This window comes from Tympanuchus pallidicinctus, unplaced genomic scaffold (assembly GCF_026119805.1).
Source record: "Tympanuchus pallidicinctus isolate F22 unplaced genomic scaffold, pur_lepc_1.0 scaffold12, whole genome shotgun sequence".
Taxonomy (NCBI): Eukaryota; Metazoa; Chordata; class Aves; order Galliformes; family Phasianidae; genus Tympanuchus; species Tympanuchus pallidicinctus.
In genome coordinates this window covers 14,723,014-14,749,934 of record NW_026294637.1, presented here as the reverse complement: position 1 = coordinate 14,749,934, position 26,921 = coordinate 14,723,014, and the positions used below count along the sequence as shown (strand labels likewise).

Sequence of the window (26,921 nt, the reverse complement as noted above, 5' to 3'; positions counted from 1 at the left end):
AAACAAGGGTGGTCTGAGGCTGGAAAGAATACCAGCTTAACCTTTATGGCTTATGTTTACACGCTCTGCACAACCCTGTGTTTTGATGAGGCATTGTTCATAACTTGGCAAAGACCTCTTAAAAAGAATGTTGGCCAGAGTAAGCAGCTTTTTATAATTACAAGAGAAACAACGGGTTCAGATAATTTCAAACGAAGTGTGCGTGGCTCCAAACAGACCCTACTCAATCTCTTCTTTGTAGAGGCTTGTACAGATCAACTGCTGTCTCTGCTGTCCTGGCCCGCTGGGTATCACTCTATACCTGAGAAAGGAAGGTTCACATTCATTCAAAAACTGGATGTAGAGCATTCCAGCTCAGGTGTATGTGCCACATGGTACACAAAACTGGGAGATCAACGGTATTGGTTCCAGTGCTGGTTTACTAAATGTTCCAAACTTGTCAGAAAACCATCATGTGATAAACAGGGTTACTCAACTATGTTGTCTGCTCTCAGGGTATTGTGGCGAGTGCTCTGCGAGGGCTGGGGGAAGGGAAGCATCATACCTGCTTCTGTAAGCATGAATCCGAGGTGGGTATTGGCTCATGTTGAGATAAGGGTTTGATCCATCAAAATGAGGGTTTGTGCTAAGTGTGTAAAGTCCCCTGAAACAGTGAAGGCAGCATCCAAGGACATGGTGGAAAAAGATGATAGAACGCTAGGTATTATGAGAGGCAATATCCAGTGAGGAGTTGGTCAGAACAAAGCATTTTACTCTACCTATAGTTTAAACAGCAATAACAAAAACAGAAAACAAAAAGTAAATAATGATAATAATTTAAAAAGACAAAAAACAAAAAAAAACCCGCCAGCTAGTGGACTTTCTTGTTTTGGCTCATCCACATAGCTGGGCCAGAGCACAGGGAAGGGGCAGCCATCAGCAGGTCGTATCAAAATGCTGCTTCTTAATTACGGTGAAGGTACGTGAGAGGGCAAGCTCTTCACCCCATCCACATTCTTCCTGACAAAACTAACACAACGTCAAATGGAAATTTCTTTGGCTGATTCCATTTCTGGGGCTGATGCCCTCGGGATGCTCAGTGGTGGTCAGGGGTGGCTCCTCGTGAGTTCTGGCAGAAGTACTTGTATAGAAAAGGCAACCAGAGAAACTTCCATTTCTTGGTCTCCGGCTACCTTCCCATTTCTGGTAGCAGCAACGTGAAAGAGGACAGATGGGAAATGCCTCCTAGCGCCTACTTGGGCTGTCTGCTTGTGCCCTGCTATCCCACTTTTTCAGCTGTAGGGATGGCGGGGCATTGTTTCACTGCTTCTCATGTTTTGGCCGCTAATAGCGTCTGACTTTGAAACGCTAATTTGGGTGCACTTGATTTCCATTTCCAGTCTGTCCTGCTTTGCCGGGCGGGACTGGGGCCGACTACGCACACGACAGAGCATGCAGGACTGGGGGGTCCGAGAGACGCTCCCCCCGCGGACGGAGCGCCCGCAGCCTGGCCTCTGCTCTCGGAGGGTTGCGCACAGCCCCCGCCGCGCGTGGTTCAGGCCGGCGGCGCGCTGCGGCCCGGCCGAGCCCGCGACTACCCGCTTCGGAGGCGCTGAGCCTGGTGGAGGGAGCCGGAACCGCTTCCCCGCGGGAGCTGGCGGCGGGCCCCACCAGCGTGGCGGCGCCGTTGCCCTTTTAAGCGGGCGCCGCCGTTGTCCTCGGGTGCCCCGCGCGGCCGGCCCGCAGCCGCCAGCGCGCTATTTATAGCGGGCCGCGGGCGGGGCGCCCCTAACACGCGATGCGCGGCTCCGCGGCCCCCGCCCACAGGGACGCGCGTGGCCGCGGCGGGCGCTGCGCCGAGTCCCGCCCTCTCCTCGCGACGGGCGGTGGCCGCGCGTGGGTTGCAGGGCCGGGCGGGCCTGCGTGCGTCTGAGCCCTGGCACCGCTCCGCCACCTGCTCCCGCGGCGATGGCGGTCCCCCCTTCTGAGTGCTGAATGGGAGACGTGCGAGAACGCCGACGTGTGTTCTGGCAGCGGCCTGCCCACGCTCTGAGCTGAGGGGAAAGGAATGGAGCGCTTTCCTTCCACTGAGGGGGATCGTTTACCGCGCACAAACCGTACTTTGTGAAAGCAGTGAAAAGCCTTTGTCTCCCTGGAAGGACCGTGTAACAGCGTGACACACTTGCGTGTCCCTGGCATCAAGGGAAAAAGAGAGGCTGTGCTGGATGGGAGCCGTCTGTTTGAGTTTCTTGCGTGAGCCTAGCTGGAGAAAGACATTGCAGAGGAAGGGAACGTGCAACTCCTCTTTTCTTGACTTCCTTTAGAAGCCCTGGAGTGTCTATTTCAGTCCTTCGCCTGTTCCCTGGAACTTGAATTAATATCTGTTTGCCTTTTATTTCTGTACAATGAGAAATGCTCCCGTTAGTTGTTACAAAATGACTTTCTTTGTTTCAAGTTCTGTTACAGTGTGGCAACACCACCGCTCTCCCCAGTGGCTTTCACGTTGCCTGTCTCCTAAGCAATTCTTGCAGCTGCCGTGTGTAGGATGTGTGTCCATGTTGGATGCATTTGATTTTGCTTCTCTCCTACGGTTTTCATCCAAAAAGCAGCAGATTGCTTCCGCCATGTCCATCAGCTTCCCCCTTCCTGCACCCTGCAGCATGGCTGCACGCACTTTGCCATCCAGCTGCTCCCAGCACTGCTACTATCTCTGATCAGCAACAGCCCAGGGAATGACGTACATTGAAAATAGGGCCTGTTGTTTTATAGCCTGTGCCAACAAAGCCGTGTTACAGAAAATGAATGTGAGTCACTGAGTTGGAGTTGGGAGTGTCCTTGAGACATTCCATTTATAACTTGACCAGGTATTAGCGGATTTTCTTGCTTTTCAGAACAAATGCATTGCTACCATCTCCCAGCTCCTTTAATTTATAACAAATCGGCCAGTGGCAGGGAGAGTTTACCTCGGGGGCATCTGAGGTGAAGAGAGCAAAAGTAATCTCTTAAGTGCAGGAACGCCCTCAGCACTTTAAACCACAGCCTTAGAACAGGAGTCTCAAGTGCACATTAGTAATGCTTTTGCCCTTTGCTCTTTGGAGGGGTGATTTGCTCTGCAAATACCTTATGAATCTCATGAGGCTCTGGCATTATGTTATTTTTCAAAGGTGTCCTCTAGTAAATACCCATTGCATTACAGTATGGGCTTCTACCACAACATATTAAATAATCATGGACAAACGGTATCTTGTGACAGGATTTGTTCTGATAAATAAAGGTCTCTCAAGCCACACACACAAAAGTACATTTGTTCTGAGGACAAATGAAAAGATCAATGTTGTTTGAAACTGGTGAGAAGGTTAAGTGTCTTATGTCTTTAAATGAACAGTGAGGAAGTCATGAAAACCTTTCTTGAGTATAGCCTTTCTTGAGTATACATGTTCTGGAGTGCCATCTTTTCTGTGAATAGTTAACAAATTGAACATAGCTGAACCTAATAAAATCTAGGTTCATGTGTCCACAGACCTTCATTTGCTGTGTGGCATCAGTTGCTGTACTGAGACTAATCATCTCAGGAGGCTGCCAGAGAGGATTTCTCTGCTGACGTCTTGAAGCATAGGCAGTTATAGTCTGAAGTTTGTTGTCTGTCTGTTGCAAAACTGAAATACAAAATCATGGTCCTGAATGTAAAGAGTTTAGCTGCTTAGGTCAACCTCAGGTTACAGTGCAAATATCTGTGCTGGATGACTGTTAGATCTATCAGCTCTTTACATACCCCCATTCTGCCTCTGAGTTCAACAGCATGTTTTACTTAGGCACTCTAAATATCATATACCATGAGAGGCTGCTGAAGAGGACGCATCTTCTGCTTTCCCCTGCTTTTTGCTCACTATTTACAGCACATTGTTTTTTAGGACTTATTACAGCTGTCTCTTGGAGCCACACTGCAAGGGAAGTTTGGGATACTTCCTGCACAGTCACAACATTTTGGCTGGCAGACAGAACTCTGGTCTCTTAGGTTTGTCTGCTGACTCTACGGCGTCAGAGCCTCGCGTGAGGACTGGCCTGTTTGTATGGGTAACTCTCTGGGATTGTTACTCACATACAATCTAGCTGTGCAACAGGATGTGAATGAGAAGTACCTATCCTGCCATCACACCAAAGCACTTAATAAAGTGTGCTAGCAGTGTAAACACAGTACAAAAATTGTGACCCTTCAGAAAAGGCCTATTTTTTTTGGTGCTTTGCACTTTCAAATGCGGAAGCTCTCACCTTTTGTTCTTGGATTCACTTTGTATATTTTGCTTTTGGACCATTTGACTTTCCATACTATCAAAACATCTAGATGTCACTTAGACAAGTTTCACACTCCAAATAGCAGACAATCTAAAGGATAATCATCACTCAGACTTATCTGTCATACTGATCCTTATTCAACCAAGTGGCCTCACTGGATTGGATGGGAGCATACAAAAAAAAAATCCTTTTTCCTCATCAGATGTTACATGGGTTTTTCACTTCAAATATTTACTTATCAATTTACATTCACATTACATTTGAAGCTTATGATGTAGAAGCTTTAGCAACCTCAAAATTTCTTCATAGGTATGAAGAGTTTAAAAACAAACAAACAACAACAACAAAAAAGAGAGAAGTTTATAGCTGAGAGAAAACTATTGAGGTTGAGAATTCACTGATGAGAGTAAGAGAGCCATGTGTCCTTTCACTTTTAATCCCAGCCTGGAGGTAGTTAAATATCTGCGTTAGACTGCTTTTTCAAACATGCCTATTACCACAGAAGGGAATACATTAAAATTCCCTGTTAGCATTTAACCTGTTTTGCCTGGGTAGACGATCGTTTGCATAGGATAAATAGGTTTTGCGTAGTAGATAGTACATTTTTTTTCTCATGATCTTTTTCTTTTATAAAACTAATTGCATAAGTTTGGAAAGCTTGGCCTCATACTGTGGGTTGGTTTTTGTTTTTAGTGTAGCTGAGGCAGTAATTGGAGTGGGTCACATCTGTGATCAAGTGGTTTTGCAACCGTGTAATCTTACCCTGACTTGAAGTGTGCTATTTCATCTGTGAGTTAATTTTCTCTATGCTGCTTTAATTAAGGGAAGTGGAGGTTACATGCATTTAAATATTAGTGAGAAGCAGAGTAATAGAATGTTGTCAATTACACTGGTTTTAAATCATGAACAGATGTGCCTGACATTCGTCACTGCACTGAACAATATAGCTGTAAGACATGCTGATAATAGATGTAGATGTGAGTATTGCTAAAGCTCCTTTTTCATACTTGGTGAAATCTCTATTCTTTATTTAGATCCAATTGTAGTCTGTATTCTTCTTTCATTTTTGTTAACGTAGATCAAGATTCATTTTTCTTAAATTGAGGTCTTGTATTTTTGCAAAGATCTGATCCAAAGCAACAGAAAAAACTTGTACCGTCTTCAGTGGGAAAAGAAGGAGTAATCAGGTAATGCAAAAGTGGAGAATCAGGCTTGCAGGCTGTGACAAAAAAGATTTCACATCTATGAGCTTGTATAGCTTGAGGTTTAATAAGGAGCTTTTTAAATAACAGGGTTGTTTAAGAAAAATATGAGCAGTTTTGTTGACACTTCTAAGAAAAATAAATGATGAAAGTGAATGTGAGATTCCCTGCTCACAACAAAAGACCTTAACATACCTTAGCTCCCAAGGGAGTTGTTAAAGTTCTCTTGCTCCTGTAGAGGATGAATGCCATGTGAATGGATATTTTCAGCGTTGTTTAAGCTCCTAGAAATTCAGATGCTGTTTAGTGAAGTTTTCAGAATTGTAAATCTCACTCATCTTCAGCAGCGGAAATGAGAATTAGGTACGCAGTGGCATTTTCTGAAGCATTGTCTACATTGTAAAATATCTGTTCAAAAAGTTCTTCAACAAATCCAGCTCCAATTCTCCTTTTATGCATGTCTTGGAAGTTTGCTGTTGTCTTTGGCGGGAATGAACTGTAAAGAGGCAGTGACTGGCATCTGATTTGAGTCTTCAGTCCATTCTATAGAACTGATGGAAAGAAGCTTAAAAATGTTGTCCTTAAAGCTTACACTGCATTTGATTACTCTGTAAAATGTCCAGGACTTCAGGGGAATTGGACTCAATGATCCTTGTGGATCCCTTCCAACTCGGGGTATTCTGAGATTCTGTGACTAATTATCACTCAGTGGTATTTTGTATTTTCCACAATGAGTGCATAGCTTGTTTGTTTGTTGGAAGTTTGTTTATCTAAATCTGATGTGAACTGTGGAGCACTCCTGTGCTGAAGAGATGTGTTTGTCCTCTCTACAGGCCTTTCTTGTCTGTGGGGTTCAGATTACATTTTCTAAGGAACTACCTTGGGAAGAAAACTGCCCTCTTCCCTCGCTTCTGCTTCAAAACCTGCAAAAAGTATTCTACTGTTTATGACAGGTAAGTGCACTGGATAACAACTGCCATCAGTGATAAGAGAGGTGATGAGTATTAACGGTTGATTTTAACAGCATAGGCCAAATTATAACCTGAAAATGAAATGAGAGCTTTGTCAGGTCTCATGCTGTCCCACTGCTGACCACTAAAGTTTTGTTAAGCGTTCTTTGTTAGCGTGTTTGAGAAGCCTTTGGTGGGCAGGATATGAACTAAACCTCAGGATCACCCCTTGAAGTTCCAGTGTGGACCTTCAGATTTCTCTTGCTCCTGGGTGAAATGGCTTCTATTTCATCTGAGGCTGAGCAGTGCAAATTCGGACAATGACCATATACCAAGGTTGCCGAGAAGCCTATAAACCTTTAAGCAGCACTGCATGGAAAGATAAAGCACAAAATGGATGTGTGTATGAAGGGAATGCACCCAGTGTTTTGTGCATTCCAGAAGCAGCCTCAGTAGAAACTGGAATTTGAATTCTCATCTGATAACATTCCACAAAGACAACTTGCATTCCCTTCCCGCCTCCCTCTCCTAAGAGATTTCTTTTGGCTTATTATTATTTTGGCTTATTATTATTCTGCCTTGGCTATCAGGTAACTGCTGAAGTGCCAACATCAGAAAAGATTAGCTTGGGTGCTTTTTGTTCGGCTCATAGTTTAGATTCCCTGGGGTTCATTACTGTCATGGATTTTCTCTCTTACTGCCGTTGTTAACAATGTAAATGCTTGGTGTTGTTGCTCTAAATCAAGATCAGAAACGTTACCAGGTACATCAGTGCCTTTTTAAGTTTCCTTCTACTACCTCCCCCCACCCTCCTTCAAACACACCCCTGTTTGTACAGTACAAGGCCATTAGAAAGGCAGGAAAAAGGAGAGGCAATGAGTCATGTTAATTTCTTAACGGCACAATTAAAACACAAAGCCCCACCTATCTTAGCAGGAAAAAAGATCTTGGTCTGTACACCTGCTGTGCAATATTTTTGTGTTTATTCCAGATTTTTAGTTCTGAATATAAGTGTGGAAAGTAGGCTGCTGTTTCAGGAATTTGAATTAAGGAAATATTGCTTTTGGACCCGAGACATCAGAGTTAGATCAGGAGAAGCAGATCTAGTATGGTGTGATCATCTGTTCATTTCTGGGTTATGAGCTCTATAGAAAGAGATGCAGAAGTCTGTTTCCTTTGCCTGTGGGTCTGCCAGCACTGATAATGTCCCATTTAAGCTCCAACTGATGGTTTTGTAGCTAATATCATAAAGCAGAGAAAATAACTACTTCAATGAGGGTGCCTTTTTTTTTCCTTCTGACTCTATTATTAGTAATTCCAGTAATAATCACTGTGCATTTCTTTATTACAATAGCTTCTGCTTAGCACTATTGAGCAAAGATGTCAGCTTGGGAATCCAACTGCTAGTGGTTTTTTTTGTTCCTCTCTGTTATAAGAATCAGTCTGCCTTTTAGTTGATAGTTGTGTTTTTTAGAAAATCAGGTTTGGTCATACAGTGACAGCTGTAAGAAGCAGAGCAAAACATGCAGCCTAACAGGGAGGATGATGATTTCCCTATTTTTTCTGCTTTTCTGATTCTAGACAGCTTCTGAGTCTGGGGAGATTTAAAGGATGTAGACAGTATCTTGTGTATGACAAGCCATCAGTGTTGTGCCCCATGTCCTCTTCCTGGCACGCCTCTTAGACCTGAACTGTCCCTGGGATCCTGGGAAATGGCCAGCATGTTGCTCTCAGTGTGACTTCAGAGGATTTTCAGGCCCCCTTATCTTTGGTAAGTGTTCTAAGGTATGGGTAAGAATCTTTTCTCATAACTTTAATTAGTTCCTAGCATAGATAAAACCCTCTGGAGATGTCAGAACAGATGCTCTGTAGAAATCTGAAAACTAATTAATGTGTAGGAGTTGGAGCTATTTTTTCCTCTTTACTTTATTCTCTTAATATTGAGCACAGTTACAAACAGTATGCTAGAGGGAATGAAGATGAGTACTGCCACGTATGTCCCATATGACTTGTTTGCAATGCTGAACTGTGCTCAGGACAGAAGGTAAAACTGCCCTGCAGTGATGGCATACAGGGTGATTGGGAGGGATCCTCTCGGGAGGAAGAGGAGCAAATAATGCCTTTAGTGTGTTTCCATGTTCCCGTGTTTCCATGTTTCTTGTATCACCTCACTGCAGAAGGAGCCACCCTGTTGCTGTTCAAATAACTCTTGAAGCTTTGCAAAAAGGACAAAGTCATTGCCCAGGTCCAGCAAACCTCTTGCAGACATCTCAGTCCCACCTCAGTACATTGCCTGCAAAAACACAAATATAGTTGAAAATGCCTGAGATGAACTTTCGTTTGAAGTGTGGTCCCTCCGTGCTCTGTTGGCAACATAAAAGGGTAGGCACTTGGAATCTGTCCCTTGGGAAGACCCTTTCCAGGAGGACACCACAAATTTTATTTCTAATGTTTCTTAGAAAAGATAATAGCTCTCTGCAGTGTATCTGTCAGCCTGGGCTCTAACAGGGGCCTCTGTGGAGGTGTTAGGAACTCTACATGCTCTGACAGCCTTCTGCTTGGAACACCCGGATCCAGCACAGACCGCAGCACCGTCTGTTTACAGCAGATAGGAGCCAAGCTGTTCCTGCACATGAGGAATGCAGTGACTTAAAAATTCTTCCCTACACAAGCTTAAGAACAAAAGCACAAAGCAGTACAGCCAGTCCATGGGCTAGCTGAGTAAAAGGTAGGCCTGGGTTTCAGAAATAAGTGGTTATGCCATAAGGTTTTCTTATAGATACGCTCTTGGCTTAGGAATTGCCTGTTTCTTTCTCCAACTGTGTTCAAATGCAGTGAAGCACCTGCTTTCCCTTCTGTTAAGGAGAAAGAATAGCTGGCGGGAGGGCAAGGTTGCAGGTGTAGGAAGGGGATAGGAACATTCCAAATGCTTTACTGGGAATTGGTAGATGCTCTGGGAGAAGTTTGAGGACCTAGGGATCTTTAACCTGAGTTAATCTGACTTGCCTTTTAATCCAGCATCCCGAGCAGTGCCTGAACACTGCTTGCATCTGTGAACACTAACTGAAACAAGCAACGAAGACAATTTTTTAGAATATATGTTTTTAGTAGAACTAGTTAAAAGCAAATCCTCAACCAAAATCTTGAATTCCTTAGCTTTGCTCTACTTCAGTATTATTTAATGCTTGTTTTGGGTACTACTTACAATAGCAGTGAAGCAGACTTCTTTTTATGGTAGCTATAGATCTACTTATGTATTTTCCAGGAGCTAATGTAATAATATTAATATTTCTATGAGTCTCTTATTACACCTTTAAGTCCAATTTTCTAACGAGATACTGATGATGTTGTTATTCTGGCTTCAGCAGTTTTCTTTGCCTCAGGCCCCATAAAGGGATAGTGAAGATAGCCATGATTCTTGTTTGGGTAATTTTGTTGGACAAGGGACCTGTTCTCAAAAATATTTACCTGCTTTCCTCATTTGTAAGAATCGAGATTTTGCTACATCAGTTCCTCTTACATTGTGACTGCCTTACAGCATACAGTTCAAATAGATGAATCTACAAAACCTCTGCTTCAACTGATAACAATTATATTGCTCTTGTTTCAGTTAGTGTAGTGATTCTTCCACCAGCTGATAAAAATCTACTTATATTAAAATTACGGTTACCAAAACGTTACATTTTAAAGTGATTCTAAACAAAATCTCCAGGAATTCCTTTAACTATCTGATTCTGAGAAAAACAAATTTATCATCTGCCTTTGTCCATATGTATCAAAAAGAGTTACTGAGTCAAATAATGTGGTCAGTTGGCTGTGTAGCATGTATCCTTGCTCTGCACCCTCCAGCCGTCGTTAGTACAATTGCACTTTGGCATTGCTGGCTAGGTGCATGACCTAATAGATCAAAGAGGGGAATAAGACTCAACTGTGTGAAGAACAGAGCTACAGTCAGACCTGCATGGGGAGATAGAAATTAATCTTTTTAGGTCACATTATCTGTTTGAACCTATCATACAGCCTTAATTCTACTTGTGTTAGGGAAGGGGAATTTTTTTTTTTTTTTTTTTTTAAGGCTCGTAGCTCCCATTTGCAGAGATTCACTTTAAAGGCCAGTGTTGCAGCAGGTTTGTTGGTTTGTTTGTTTGTTTTTCTCCAGTGTATGATCTTTAATAAAGGCTCTGTGGAAGACCAGTTTAGGTGATGCTACCATTGCTTTGAAACATACTGTACTATTAACCAGCATCCTTATGTAAGTGATTAATGTAGCTAGGATACAGCCAGGGAAATAGAGATGAAGCAGCACATTCTCTGCAAATTCTAACGGTAGAAGCTTTGTCACATTCTGCAAGGATCCCCCAGAGTTCTCCCATAATATTTTTTTCTTCTTTGAGTCTTGTTCCGGGGTGCTGACAAGAAGTGTTCTGATTTTGAAAGCTTATTTTGAAAGGAGAGTGGAGAAGAAGCTACTTTGTATTTTGCTCTGGCGAAAGCAAGTGGTGGTAGAATATTTGATTTGTGCAAGATAAGCTATTATCAGCTAGTTTCTTAGCACTGGTAAGTAAATAGTGATAAGGTCTAATGACTCCGCCTAACGCCTCTTTCCCTTGCGTCTAAGCCAAACAAGTGTCTTGCTGGCTCCATCTGCTGGACCCTGATGATGTGAACCATACTGTGAAGCTTGGCTGGACTCACACGGAACAAACACGTCTGAAACTGAAGCACTCCATGCGTGTCATGGAAACCTTGAGAAAAGAGATGGGAACATCCGTCCCCAGAATGCATAAGTGTGAAGATAATGATTTGGAGTTGCATTCATTACGGCTTTTCTAGTTGTTTTGGGATGCCGAGAACAACCCAAACCAATCAAATTTACAAGAGAACACATCCATATAATGTTGGCTTTTACTTTGTCATGTGCTGGTGTATAGGAAATGAGACCTTGAAATAGTTTATCTCAGTCTGATTAATACACAGTTAATGAATTATGCATGAAACTCTAAATGTTTTCCCAGATACAGAAACAAAAGGGTTGCTTCTGAAGTAGCAGACCATGGAGGATAATTTCAGACTTTTAGAACATGTGTTATTCATGCATTCCAGCCAACAACTCAATGGCTGATGACCGAGCCACACCTGCTGGACTTTGAGGACTTTCCACTGTCTTATTACACTTACTAAAGTTCCACTGTCCCCTAAATTCATCTCCTTTTCACAGAAAAGGTAAAAATAAATTTACAAGGAAGCTTCTTATTGGGTACTGTGTCCTGCACAGATTACTTTCTTCAAGTAGTCACATACCTACAGTTAAGAATGTGATTTTTCTGCCTCAGATGCTTGATACATTTGAGAAAGTTCATGTTTTTAACAAAGTTATTGTGGGACATCATTTTGGGGAAAAGAAACAAGAAGTGTGTTTCATGGGAGTGGTGGTACTTCCCACTGAAAAGGGCCTTTGCTGCTGTTGTGACACAGCTGTCTCTATATCTGAGAGCGTTTCAGTGTTCTAAAACCGGACAGAACAAATTGAGAAGCCATGGAAACAGTGACTAAGATGAGAAAATATTTGCTTTCCTTGCTCTCTCTTCTGCCATGGTTGCACAAATTCTTGGAATGACTGGAAAGAAAGTTCTAAAAAATTTTGTGATTCCGAGATTCTCCGTCACGCGAGCATATTCTTTAATGAAACCATAGGGAATACAGCTACCAGGGGAATATGTGAAGATTCGCCTCAATGCATAGAATTGCTGCACAATCTGGTAGTTAGAACATCTAAGAGTAAATAGTTAATGCTGTGGACTACCTGATGGTAGTTGATTGCAAATTACAGGTTTTACTGTAGGGATGTCTCACGTTCTTTTAATTTTATGGAAGATGTAGTAACAGCTGGTTTCTGAAGTTGAAGAGAAACGTTTCCTAAATAGAATTATTTCCTGAGTCGATGATGCAATTATGGCTAGCTGGAATATTTTAATTATGATTTCCATTTGTAATCAAATATTACAAAAGCACGAGAGAGGGACTAAGATCTCATTACGTATAAAAAACAGTCTGTCTGAACCATATACCAGAAAATGGAATTAGAAACCTATCAGTCTATTACAGAGAGATGAGGGAAAGAAACCAGAGAACTGTGAAGACTTGGACCAACTGGCAGCATTAAGATCCCCAAACAGGCTGTTAGATGCAGAAATGTGAAGCACTGTAAACAATCAGTTCAAGAAATTATTTTGTGGGAGTTCAGAGCTGTAGTGAAGTTTGACATGGAATGAAGAACTTTCTACATACCTGCTCTCCAGAACAAGATTCCTGGGGAAGTCATGTCACACTGTCACACTGTGGTTTTGTGACTTTGAGAAAGCATCTTGTCAGTTCAACCATATGAGAAACTATATTTTGTGAGATGCTAAGCACAACCAAGGAGAATAGGCAGACAGACAACTGCAACTCCCCAGAGGAGAAGGAGCAGCTTGGGTGAGCCCAGGTAAGTCAACCTTATCTGATACCAAATGTCTCAACATAGTTTGTTTAAATAACATATTTCAGCTTAGTGAACATACAACTAAACCTAAAATGCTCTCTTTAAATATTTGTCAAAACATATTTAAAATACCCCAGAACCCTTGCAGAAATTCAAATGACTTTGTTGCAGAATACCATTAAATTCCGTGTCTGTGCTCAAATATGCTTCGGGAAATGCCTTGGTAAATAATGACATTTTTTGCTGTTTAGCCAGAGTTGTGATTGTGATTACAGTTATGTTTCTAGACATTTGTTTCTTTTCCAACTAGCAAGAAAGACAAACCAAAATGTCTCCAAGAGATATCATTGTTCTTGTTCCTGAAGCAGGTGGAAGTTGCAGGCATTGACCCCTCTTAGTATTTGTTCTATTGTTTAGTAATCAGCCTGGTTTTAAGTTCTAAGTCAAGTGATTAGAAAAGACTTACTGGCCTACACCCAAAATCTAAAAATGAGCATGAGCATGTTCCTTTTTCTGACATGGCTTGACCTTCTTCCCTTTTTATAATTGCTACTATATGAGGGTTAGTATCAGCCTTCTCTAATCTTTTAGATTGCCATTGATTCTATGAATGACAAACTGTGGCAAAAATTTGTGAATGCAAAGAGAGTGAGATGTTATTGTGAGTTAGCCAGTGCTAGAAAAGTAAAGCACAGCTATGCATTATTTTAGGCTTAAAAGTCTGCAAACACAATCATTTAATCTTTTTACTCAAAGCTAGAGTTTTAGAAACCCTTTGCTTTATTGCTTTCTTACTTACCTGTGACACAACACCGTCACCTTGGGCAACCAGTAAGTCTCTAATAGGAATAAAGCCTGTAGTAGTCCATAGCAGCAAGCAAGCTTAGCAGAAGGAATTAAGAATTAGCCTTTTCTAATACCCTGAGTAGTCGTTTGAACATCCTTTACAGGGCTAAAAGAACTCTGCATTCTAAGAGCTATGGAGAAGACTTTGCTTTTGAGTTAAATGTTATCTTGACATCGCTAGCAAGCAGCACAAGCAATGGCACTTTCTCCAAGTCTGTCAAGGTAGGTGCTTCTCGTTTTTCTATTTTAAGGAAAACAGTAAGGTAAAATGAACAGGTTGTATGCCACTGAGAAAAGAATCGTGATACTCTCTTCCTCTGTTGTTTCAGTAACCGTTTGCTTGACTCAAAGGTCTTTTGTGAAGTGGGATACTAAATGCGCTCATTCTTCATTTAAGTGAGCTGAGCACTACCTGTTTTTTTATCTAAGTGATAGAATGCTAAGCACTCTTCAGTATATCTTCAGAAACTTGAACTTGAATTCATCTTAAGCAGTTTAAATTAGAGGTATTCTTTTAATTCAGTAACATGTTACTTTCCTGGAATTCATTAACTAAATAAACGCATTCTCTGTATTTTTAAAATTTATTAGAAGAAGAGAGGTACTCTTTTTCAGGGTTTTAAAATGAATAATGAAGATGAATTTTTAGTATCCAAAATATGCTTGAGGGAGCAGTGTATGTATCTTTCGATATATGTTTTGCTATATGCTACAAGATTTGAAATGGACTAACTACATCGACCTGGTGTTTGCTCTATTGAGCTGTTGTGTTGATCTCTTCAGTCTTCATTGACCTGAACCAAAGGAATACATTTCATAACACCTGCAGTTCATCTCGCTTTATCAGCCACACTGAGATTCTGTAGTCAAATAATTTTGAAACAGAGAAGAACTCTGAAATTCTCCAGTGTGTTCATTATGAGGTTTGGGGGTCAGTTTGTGCTTGGAAATGTCTCAGCAGGGCAAATTGCTGAAGGTGATACAGATCACATCACTGCCAATCTCCAGATTTCAAACTCTTTATCTTCTAGAAGTTTCATCTAAAATCTTTTATTGTTCCAGTATCTCACAGTAAACAGGGATTTAAATGTCACTCAGCTGCTTAAAATGATTAGTTGCAAAACAGCTTTTCTTAAAAATGCAAACTTTCTCTATTCTGGTCACTTAATAAATAAATAAATAAATGTTAGCAATGATCCTTCTAACTCATCCCTAGAAATTCTAAGGGACTTCCTGTCCTAAACAAAGAAAAAGGAAAGTTAGTCATACTTATGTCAGGACAAATATCTTGAATGTCGTTTTAGTTGAACAGATTGAAGGAATAGATTGTCACAATCTAAAATGAGCATGTAACGGAAAGCCAAATGATACCCACACAATAGATTCCCTTGAACGTGTGTTGGTTATGTTGCTGCTGAACTGGAGCTTGGCAGCTGGCTTAGCTGCTAGTAGGCTTTGAATGCCTCAAGGATGAGAAAGAGCCTGCACCTCATTGGTGCTCCTGAGGTGTGAGAAATTGGAAGCTTTGCATAACTCAGTGACCAGCAGTCAGGAAGTGAATGGCCTTGCCAGCTTCATACTTGTCAGCATGCATAGAAATTGAACAGATCAGTGGCAGCAATAAAACCTCAGTCTATTGTGGTTGCATCTGCTTCAACTGTGAAGACTTTTTGCTGGGAATTGATGTGTTCTAACTAATACAGCTCAGGCATTCTCTCTATAGCACTAGCTATTAATTTCATGTGAGCTGAAGGGGAAGTCTTCAAATCTTCTTTCTACTTGTAGCCTCTTGTTAATTTCTCAGTTGATATACAGTTTTCTGATAATAGCACCAATTTGAAGAATATTGTTATGTGCGTTCACTCTTTCCTCAGATAGTCACGTTTGAAAATCAAAAGCTCGAAAGTAAGATGTGGGCAAACATAGTTCTAGCAACAACCCATCTGCATGGACAGCTGGGGTACAATGAGGATTAAGCAAAGGTCAAAAGAGTCACTCATCTTCGGGGTAGGTATCTGCAAATGGGGTCGGTCAGGAGTGCAGTCATCAGGAGTAATTGCATGTGTACATGTTCAGAGCTACGAGTGCTTGCTTTCAGTCTTGTTCCCACTTCAATCTGGTTGTCAGGCTTCCATCACAGGCAGTTGAAAACCTCTTCCATCAATCTAAGGCCAATTTATAACTGCAAAAATACTGATGAGTAATGTTTCCTTTTCAGTGTGTTTCAGTTTGGGATTTTTTTCATTTGCAATTTTAACTAGATGTGTCCTGATGAAGTATGCCTTTGGTGTTGAGTTTCCTGGGTCTCATTGGGGAACTTGACTCTTGTTTATGGAGTCAGAAATATGATTACTGCCTTAAATATGTTTTTTTTCCTTTAAATACCAATATTTTCAGCAAAATCTTGTGGGAAGTCAGATAGTAATGTCCACTGAATTTGCAAGTTAATTTCATTTAAAAAAAGAACAATAACAACAAAACCACAATTTCACTTTATGATAGCACCACTGTAATAATTGTTGGCATGATCCCAGAAGGCTTGGATGTGGACCCTGTTGAACAAGGTACTAATCAAACACAGTACAAGAGATGATCTATTTAAGCGCAATCAAAGAGCTAAATGGAATCCTTAGACTGGATCAATCATAATGTGGTTGTTACAGTTGACAACCATGTCATAACTGCATTACTTTGTCCTTTTGTCAATTCTAATTCTCCTGTTAAAATGCACATATGCTGAGAATTAGCTGCAATGAATCACTATAACAACGGTTTGTAATCTGACAATGGGCCCAATCCTCTGGGTTCTGGAAAAGCCTTGTTCATGCCAACTTCATTAAAGGTGGAATTCAGCCTACTGCAGAGGACTGGCATAATGCCAGCCTATGCTGAACTCTTCTCTAAGTCCTAAAACATGAAGTGCTTTTGTTTGTGAGCTCTGGTAAATCTGACCTGGGGAATTCCACACTTGTAAGTTCTGTAGGATTGGGCCAAGACAGCTGCCAGTAGTTGCTAAGGGAAAAAGAAAGAAGTAATGTGTTCTGTTGCATAGCACAGAACACAGTACATCTTGGTGATCTAAAATTTCTTCTGGTATTTTCTTCATCTTCTAGATGAAACTAGAATTCAAACTAGAATTGGACTTCTTAAAATTTGCTCTGAAAATTCTGTCAAATTGTAGAATATTGAAGACTTTTTTTCAGTGCACTTCTATTGTCCTGTTGCATATGAAATTTCTCAGGTGATGAAAAGTGTTTTGAGTAGATCAGTAAGAAGGAATTTATTGACTAGATGTGTGTTTGAATGTGTGCAAGCACGAACTGAATGTATTCTTTTTCACTTTCATGCTTTATCTCTTCTTGATCAAGAGCTCTTTAAGAATTGAGTACATCAGCTTGTTAAGTTAAGGAGGAAGCAGAAGTGTGGTGGCCCAGGGAGGATCAGTTACTTTCCCATGCAGGGTCCTCTTCTGGCACTTTTGCAGTGGTGCCTTTGCAGAGGTTTGCACGTTCTCCTTTTGGTGCCTCTTGCAGTATGTTTTCAGTAAAACGTTATCACTGTTGTCAACTCAGCACCTTGGTTAGTGTGTTTCCACAGGTGTATCTGTTAGACTTATAATCTGGAGAGACTGGGCTGTGATCATTTTTGTTAGTAACAACCTGCAGGCATGTGAGGAAACATCAATATACATATATTTCTGTCTTAAATTTCCCTCTTCCACTTTTCAGTCAGATGCTGATGTTTTGATTAAAACATTAATACATTTCAATTAATTAGAGAAGAAGGAGAGAAGATAGTGACTTAACTGAGATGGTGAAATGGGCAGCTCCCAGAGACATGCAGACACTCCTAGGAAAGAATGCACTAAAGAGGACATTTTTATGGGGAAGAAAATGTTCCCGGGTGTACTTGATTCCCCAGATGCAGATGGTCAGAAGCCACTGACTGGGAAAGAAGTAGTTTGATGATACTGAGCAGGGGCCCATTTTGTAGTGTGGTGATCTGGTGACTGCAGTGCAAAGAGACTACCAGGAGGAGAGCAATAAACGAGTTACATTTGCAGTTAAGCAGAGTCACCAGCTGCTGTATTCATGTGCAGGGAAGCACAGTGAGTATGCTGTTCCTTCTCAGAGTTGCCCCAGTTTAGAGCTTCCAGTTGCTTGCAGTCTGACCACAGTATTTCTCTGCCAGCCAAAGGGAGGATGTCCCACCGCCAGCAAAGCATCTTTGTGCTGACATGCAGAATTTCTCTCTTCTGGAAGCTGTCTGCACTGCTTTGCTCAGACAGAAGGTGAACTCAAAGAGTCTGTAAGAATCTTTAGTGTAACAGTGTTCTGCTGTCTTTTATATATATATATATATATATATATATATATATATATATACAAAATAATATATATAAAATTCAATATATATATATGTATATATATATAAATACAATAATAATATTATTATATTATATATTGTATAATATATATATAATGTAATAAATAAATAAATAAATATTTGTTTATTTATTTATTTATTTTTCCCATGAGTGTATGCAGTGTAGTTTAGAAACCTGCTTATAGAGCTCTTGCTTTATGAAGCCACTTTCAGGTCAATTCAGTGTGCAGCAGAAAATGCACCAGTTGTTGATGTAGCCATGACCTGGATGGCCTGTTCAACAGATACAAGTTTTGCACATGCGAGTTTTTCCCAGGTTAGTGAGTAAATATACAGTCCTAGCTGACTGGAGAAAGATTAGTTTACATCTGAGGGCTTAATCTATGACACAGACTAATCTTGATGTGATCCTATTACTGCAAGGTCAGGTGGGATTTTACTAGTGTTTGATTGTCTAGTTTTGCTCATTTGACCTGGGTGGTTTGTAGTTGTTTTTTTTTTTTTCTTTACCCGTGCCTCTGAGACTTTGTAGTCAGGAGAAGGAGAAACAATCCCAACCACAAAAATGTAAGGAGATGGGCAATTAAAGGGTAATATAAAAAGAAAGACAGAAACCTCTTCCCCATTATGTTATCCCTTTATCAATGTAACATTAAAATGTAGGAAGTAGCAAAGAAATTCCGCCATCATCTGTCAGATTTCTAGAGATTTGTGTAACATGAGTTGGCCACATTATTGTGATAAGTGTTCCTAGTGGAAACAGGTAACATGTAACTGAAGGAACTTGGTAAGGTGGAAAATGGCTGCTAGATGGAGGGCTGGGTTGTGTGTCTACTGCAGCTAGTTTCCATTTGGTTCTTAGTGTAAGACAGCATGCTAGGCTGGTAGCTGTTATGTTTAGGTCTTGCTGGTAGTGATCTATAGCTGATTAGAATCTTTTTGTTTCCAGTGATCAATGGCGCCTCTCACCTTTGAGCGTGAGTGGAATCTAATTTTCTAATGAGCTGATAAGAGGGTGAGGTGCCTGTGGGAATGTATAATATTGTCTGCCTTCAGCTGTCCCCAGGAAATCAAGACAAAAGATCAAGGGTTTTGTTCTGCTCTTCTGTAGAGATTGTCAGCACAATCACATTTATTATCTAGTGTTCAGTAGACAGATGAGTGTAATGGATTTTTCTACTAACTGGTTTCTTAGTATCTTCGTTAATTCAATTACTTTCCACTACTTTGAAGCACTTTTCTTTTTCAAACAAATTTCTGTCAACACAGAGCAAAGAATTGTGATCAGAATTCATCCAGTGAAAAGCTAAAACTTGGTGTACTGTCACAGGCCTCAGTGAGCTAAGCAATGAGAATAAATGAGGATCAGCAATCCAACGGGAGGTGCTAAGCTCTGGTTGAGAGACCATCTAGGAGATGCTGATTCATTACTTACTGATGTGTGAGAGATCACAGAGCTGCGTTACCTAACTATCATCTGAGACAAGTAAATTTAGCAGTAAACAGGCCTTTCAATTCTAGAGATAGAATGCAGGAGCGGGATCAATCCTATTGGATTTATATTCATCTTCCTTTGTTCTTAACCCTGCTGATATGTGAACTCTGAACTACTACTGACCCTCGTAAGTGAGCGCTCCATTAGCAGTTGGGGAGATGATGTTCCCAGCCAACACCATCTTTTTATTTTAGTAAGCTTCAAAAATGTTGGCAAAGCACTTGATATCAAATTTGTCAACATTCTAAAACTCGTTACTATGAAGAACTCGTGGAATTGTCAATTCAGTTGAGAATGCTCTTGTGAAAATGTAAGGACTGTTTGCGCAAGTATTTTGCACACAAATAGCATACTTCCATGTGTCCAAGAGCTCCAAGTGATTTTACAATTATCAGGGAGTTAAGAGTATTTACAGAGATTTAAATGTTTGCTTCCTTTATTCCAATGGAGAAACTTGCACGTTGACCCCACAGGATATCACGGCCAGGACGAGAGGGGCAGAATCAGATATTTACAACTGTGTTTTATGTTTAATTCTGACTTGCGGCTGATCTGCATTTCCTTCTTGGAAAATTGCTTATCCCTCCAGAACTTCTCTAATAACAATTGACATTACTTAGATCAAATTTATGTTATGTATATATTTAATTTACTCATTTGAAAAGCTGTTTTCACAGTCAGTGCCGACATGATTGTGTGTGATACCAGTACATTATGATTTAGGAAAAGTCATGAAGCAATTAAATTCCTTTCCTTAGAAGCATAGGGTTTGGGTTTGTTTGTTTCTTCGTCTTTCAAACAAAGATGGGCATTTCAGCAGATCTGTAACCTTTTTATCAAGCTAGTATAATGTAAAAGGTTAATTTAATTCGATGTTAAATGTTAGACTTTTTAATTCTTATATTTCCCGAAGGAGGAAAAACAAAATAGTATTAGAAAACACAGTGCTTCACATTCCAGAAAATGTGTTCTACAGAACATCCACCAGATGGAGCTCATGATGCTTTAAAAGCGAAAACAAAACAAAAAAAAAAAAAAGGAAAAAAAAAAAAAAAAAGATTCTGGTGAGACAGAAGTTGCAAGTTAGCCAGGTGGAGTTAAAAAGTACTCATTATTGAATATACCAAGTGGATGTGGTACGTCTAAATATTTGTTTGGCATTTCACAATGAAACATAATTCTATGCATAAGAGAACTGATAGCCTAGCGTCTAATGGAAGGCAAAACTTTCCCAACGCAGAATTGGGAGCAATTAAATTACCATCCAATAGTTTCTTCCTTAATTTCAGGAACTTTCAGGTGGAGTACAGTAGATGGCCTTGTTTCACTGTTTAGCACGTTGCAAGTAAGCAGGTTTCCAGCTCTCCTGTTGCTTAGTCCTCTCTTGTTTCCCAGGGTAAGGAGTGGACTTCTGTTACCTGTTGTAGGTGTTGTCTTGAGATGGGGAGCAGAAGTCAGCGTTTGTTTCCAGGTTTATGGGTTCTTTCACTCAATCCTGAAATCAGTGGAGTTTTGTGGACTGATATCTGATGATACAACTTCAAAACTTACTTATGTTTAATTTTTTTTCTCTGGTTTGATTTTTCCATCTCTCTCCTTTGCTGTCTTTTCAAGTCCTCAGTTACTAAGTGAGTAAGAGAGATTCTGTCAGTCTTTATTTTGGTTGCTGGTGGACAATGAAACATTGTGAGTATATCTAACTAGCTTTGTTTGAAACTCCAGTATAGCATTGCAAAAAGTGATATACTGGATACTTACATGATGACAATTTTTTGCTCAGCTAAAATGCAATAGAAAAATCTTAAGGTTACTGTCATGAAATCCAATGCTCATTTAAATCTGTGTAAAAACTCCGTTTGGTTTTAAGATTGCGATGCTGAAACTGACTGCTGCCTGTGTTTATACAGTATGTAACTTTCATAATGGAAGCCTACCACCAATGTTCAACAATTCTGCTTTTGAAATCAGTCTTTTTGAGCCTTGGATATAGGATCACAGCTTGCACTCACAATGGATTCCTGGTGCTTCCATCTAGCTCCTGTTTGTTTTACAATAAAAGGGCTATCATTCAATTCTTATTACAGAATTTAAGTGACTATGATAATGTATAGAATGCTTAAACCTTGTCTCATATGTAGGAGAAAAACTGCCCATGCTCGTTTCAGAGGAACTGGACAGATACAGTCATGACTTAATCAGATTCAGAGGTAAATTATACATGCAGGAGAAGGAGCTTTTTTTACTCCTACTTATAACATTCCAGTCATTTCCAATTGTAAGTCCTGTTGTGTGATTATTCACATCAGGTTACTGTTCAAGACATGGTGACATTTTTCATCTCTTTCCATCAGCTCCTGTTATGAACAGTTTAGTAGCATGTTAAAATGGGCTTTGAATACAAAACAAATAGTGAACTGCTTTGCTTCCTGCAATGACTGAGAGTCTGTGAACTATTTACTTATAGCTCACCTACATGAGTTTTAAATCACTGATTTTGCAAGTTAGTACAGAATTATTATTCTTAATCACAACTTTATTTTTATTTTTTTTCCTCCGGGAAATTCTGTATTTATTGAAACCTTTTTTTGGAAACATTCTTATTTTCCTCACAAAACTGAACCCCAATAGTTTCACCAGAAATGCTACTTTTATAGGAAATGAATTTTTTTTGTACAGGATTATATCTGCATATTGCATCATAAACCCATTTCTTTTTGGCAGTCAGTTCAACCAGTTCTACTGTATTCTCAAGTTTGTAAGAAACTAACTGTGTCTGGGTTTAGTTCCATTAGTACTTGCATTAAATCCCAAACCTTAAATTTCCAGTATTTGCCCTGTAACTAACACCAATTGATTTTAATGAGGATCTGTCTCCATTCCTCATTTCTATGTGGAAATGCTTTACCTATGTCACTGGTTGGAGAACTGATGAGTAAAGTAGGCTTTAGATAAAAGGTGTTACTTTATCCAGAAGGAAATGTTTAACAGTAACTGTGTTTAAATAAGCCTCCAAATATCAGCTCTGATATCTTTAGAAAAGTTTTGAGGAAAGGGACAAAATGACAGCATTCTTGTAAGCCACAGATGTGTTTCTGTGAGGGATTATTTAGCACTGTTTTCTTATCTGAACTGCACACTTGATGTCGCATTTTAAATTTGGAAGAGCAGCTAGTAGCAAAGTACTCACTGTGCCAACTGGTAGAAAGCTTGGTACTAGTTCAGTGCCTAGGGCACAAGCCAGTAGAACCAAGCACTGTGTGTAGACAGAGATTGTTTTCCCTCTCCTGGTACTTGTACTTTTTCGTACACATATCAAAGAAATAAATAAACATGGAAAAAAATTTCAAATTTCCTTTTCCCCATCGTCTGCCCACAAAATAATTTGTGAACTCTGCAGAACATTTACATTTAATCTCTAGTAACCTGGCATCTGAACTCAGCATTCAAACTGGATTGCTGCTGTCTTTATTTTCTTTTCCTGTAGGGCTTTGCTTATTTTGTTTTAGTGTCACTCAGTTGTCTCTTCACAGCTGTAAAGTCTAATTTGCATAAAAAATCTTTTTTTAATTATCTATGTAGCCACATGTGTTTTAAAAAAAACAAAAGACAACAAATGCATTTTTCTTTCCCCAGCTGGAAGACCTAACCAGTCACAGACTGCCAGGATGTGACAAGTGATTCCTCAGAGCGCTCCCAAGGTGATTATATGTGTGCCACCAGCTCTGTCATTTGGATTGGAAATTGAACATGATGCAGTAGGGAAGGAATCCACTGTCTGGTTTCCACCTTTTTGAAAACAGAAATAAGATGTTACATGTCAGTTGTCTGAATTTTGTTGTCTAATTAAGTGACATTTAAAGTCCAAATATATATATGTATATATTTTTGCCTAGGTTACAACGGCATTGTTTTGAAGATATGTAGTTTACAGAAAAAGACATCAACTTTTCTTCACCCAGCAGATACCAGTCCCCAGCAACCTTCAGTGTACTCATTCTGATGGTAGGTAACTGCTGAACAGTGTTCTGCCTATACTTCATTTCAGGGATAGAAACCAAAGAAGAGCGGTTGAAATTTGTAATGGCTGATACCTACAAATGAGAGAAAACAGGTACATTAGTATAAAACTGGGCTGTGTGAACTCTTGAAGGGAGTTGAGGACATGGTGTTCTCACTGTGAGTTTTGTTCTGCACTGGAAGGTACATAGGATTTTTATAGAACTTGATGTAAAACTTTCTACGTGTACCTTATTTCAGTTGCAGTTACTCAGAGCTAAGAAAGATGCCAAGCTCTGTGTTAAAAAATTATGTATTTTTTTTGTTTTTTTTGCAAATAATAAGTGCACTTTGGCTAGCAAACCATCATGCTTCCAAGGAAAAACACTATAATTTCATGAATTTCTTAAGTATCTTCATAACATGAAAATTCAGAATTTCTGTATTTTGTCTATTGCATTTAGGGTTGTATAACTTTGGAATTTTTTGTTTGTCTGGTTTGGTTGCTAGTTCCCCTCTATCCCTGAACTCTGTAAACTTGCTCCTTATTTAAGTCTTATTCAGGTTAACATTAAGATGAGAAATAATAGGCCTGCCTATAGTGTGAAAAAATGGGTTTTATAATTCTGAACCTAATGTCATCAACTGACCAGAAAGAAAGAAAGAGATTTTGAAACTGAATGGCAATAGTTGTAGTAGTAGAGCTGTATGATAATAATCAATTATTCAAGGTTGTGGGGTCTTTTTTCATCCCCTAGTGTCTCTCTCATCATCTGGAGCTCTTTCTATGTACATCTTTCTCTGTAGTTTGGTATTAAGTCACTGTACCATGCTGTGGAGCATTACCCCGACTGTTCTGCATTTCTGTTGGACAGTGCTGTGTTTAGTTAATAGATTCTCTATTTCTCTGTATCCTTCCCTTTCTTCCCTCGTTCTTTATGTATTAGATAAGACAGAAAAGTAGCTATAGCACAAATGCATAAGCATTCAAAAGAACAAAAAAGAAAAAATTAAGGCCTAATTATTTCATTTTTAGTAAACAAAAAATTTTAGTTAAAAAAAAAAAATCCAGAGAAGTGTGTTTTTTTTCTAAATACAGTAGATTCATAATGAACTGTGGTTTTGCAGCGGGACGTTTTGCTTCTTTTGGCTAATAATGGGACCTAGCAGTTCATGGCTTTCTGGTTTTAGTACATAAAAGTAATGCACTACTTCTTTGATCTATGTGACTCCCAGTCAGTGAATCACAATATGTAGATGTTGGGAATGGAGAAGGCTGAAAAAATGTTACAGTCTGAGGAAATGAGAAAAGTAGGATAATGCTGTTTATTGGACCACTGAGAAGCTTGTGTAACTAAATAACGATGTTCTTTCAAACGTTAAAAAGATTGTCACTGTTTGAAGTGCTCAAGGCTCCAGAACAAGGTGTGCTAGTACCTAGGTTTGTTCTCTTGTTCGTTTTTCAAAAGTTAATTTACTGTGGCAAAATGTCTGATTTGGAAATCAAATGGATTGATCAGATGAGTTTCTTGCTTCTTTCCTTTAAATTGATGATAGAATGTTCTTCACTTTCTGCTTCATCTCATTTCAAATGGACCCTCCATCTTCTACTGCAGAGAAAATGTAAGAAGTTTCCCTGCAGCTTTTTATGCATACTATAATGAGGAGCAACTGAAAAGAAAAAAAAAATTGGAAGAGGCTGGATTTTTGAAAGTAAAAAATATGTAAAATAATGAACTGGCTCTGAAGCCAGCCTACTCATAGGGAGTATATAAATGGGATTCATAGGATTAAATATTCTTGGACAGTCGTTTTGATGTTTCCATTTATTTTCAGACTGGGAGAGTAGCAGGTTCATCCTGCCAGTAACTGAAAAGCAGGTGGGTTTCTGAAGATTTGAATGTCTTTAATAATGAGTAGTTTGCAGCACCACAGTGATTTTAGACTACATTGGCATACATGTCCTCCTGCAGGAAAACTCCTGATGAAGTAGAAAATTGATTTGCTTGTTGGGATGCTTCTCCAGATACTTTGGTCACAGACTTTGAAATTGAAGTATCTTGCTAACAGTGAGATTATTTTTGCACTTTAGTTGCTCTTTTATGGGTATTCATAGTTTTGGGTTTTTCATAATTTATTTGCCAATTGATATGGTTTTTTTTTCCAGTATACTGAAGGTGACTGACAGGTGTGCACTTTCATGTCACAGGTTGTTTAGATACAGAACCAGTGTAAAGGTCTTTCACTTCTCTGCTGTGCCAGATTCTCATCCATTGCCAGCCACATCCTGTTCCAAGAGATTACCACTCTTTCCTCCTCCAGTGCTAATTTAAACCAGATCATTATACAGATCTGATTTAGACCACGCAAGCTGTTAAATCAGCTCAACTGATGAAGTGGAAAACTCCAAGGAGAAACAGGAACCTTCAGCAACAGTGTTTGTTTAGAGGGATTGCTAACGTGAGACCAGTCCTAAAACTACAGGCTGTTTTGGAAAATCGATTAAACGTGCTTCTAAATCACGAGAGCTGATGAAAATGCCAGCGTGGTGCATGTTTCCATTCCTTTAGCAAAGTGGGATCCACCCCCACAGTGTTAAATAAGCACAGCGGGTGCGAGAACACCAGCAAAACTCAGTTGCCTGATTTTTCAGCTGGGGTTAGTATTTAGCAGCTTCTGTTTCATTGACTGTTGATGGGCTTTCACCAGGCTCTTGGAAGGTCTCCTGCTGCTGATGACTTGTGAAAATCCAGCATAATCCTTAAAATATATTAAAAAGGTGCACAGGGAGCTTTGGAAAAAAAAGTCCTAGAATTGCAGATCCAAGACAAAAATGTGAATGAATTTGTTATTCGCATTTTACATTGTATCCTGGAGAAGAGAATCATATTCTGAATTTCTACATTCTGAGAGAAAATGGAAGAACACCAACTGATTAAGTAAAAGGCTTAAAAGCGATTTTGACACCCATGATGTCTTCCTGTGGCAAAAATGGCCCTGTGGATTTTAACTTCAGTGTTGAGAGTTTTCTTAAAATGCAACATGTGAAAGTAAAGACGAAACGAAGAGAAGCTGAGAAATGAAAGAAATTGGTAACAAAAATCAGCTTTAACTTCCTTTTTCCTATCCAATAGTTTTGGTTTTCTTTTGTTTCATTCTAGGCATCTGTAGGTAGCTACCTGCTACTGGTTATAACAGGATTGTTTATTTGAGAGCTGGCAGCTCTCTGAAGATGGGAGTTGAAGATAAGCTTTTTACAGTCAAGCTGGCATACCCACTTACAGAACTGAAAT

The 26,921-nt window shown here is 39.7% G+C and overlaps 1 protein-coding gene across 1 annotated transcript in view; it reads left to right on the top strand.

Annotated features, from left to right (window-relative positions):
- Positions 1–8,238: 8,238 nt before the first annotated feature.
- The window catches only part of TRPM1 (transient receptor potential cation channel subfamily M member 1), a 93,936-nt gene continuing 75,253 nt past the window's right edge, over positions 8,239–26,921 (top strand). The window contains exons 1-5 of the mRNA XM_052671832.1: positions 8,239–9,152; positions 11,043–12,908; positions 13,856–13,973; positions 23,266–23,330; positions 23,526–23,634. The gene's annotated coding sequence lies outside the window, so the exon portion shown is untranslated. The remainder of the gene's footprint in view (positions 9,153–11,042; positions 12,909–13,855; positions 13,974–23,265; positions 23,331–23,525; positions 23,635–26,921) is intronic.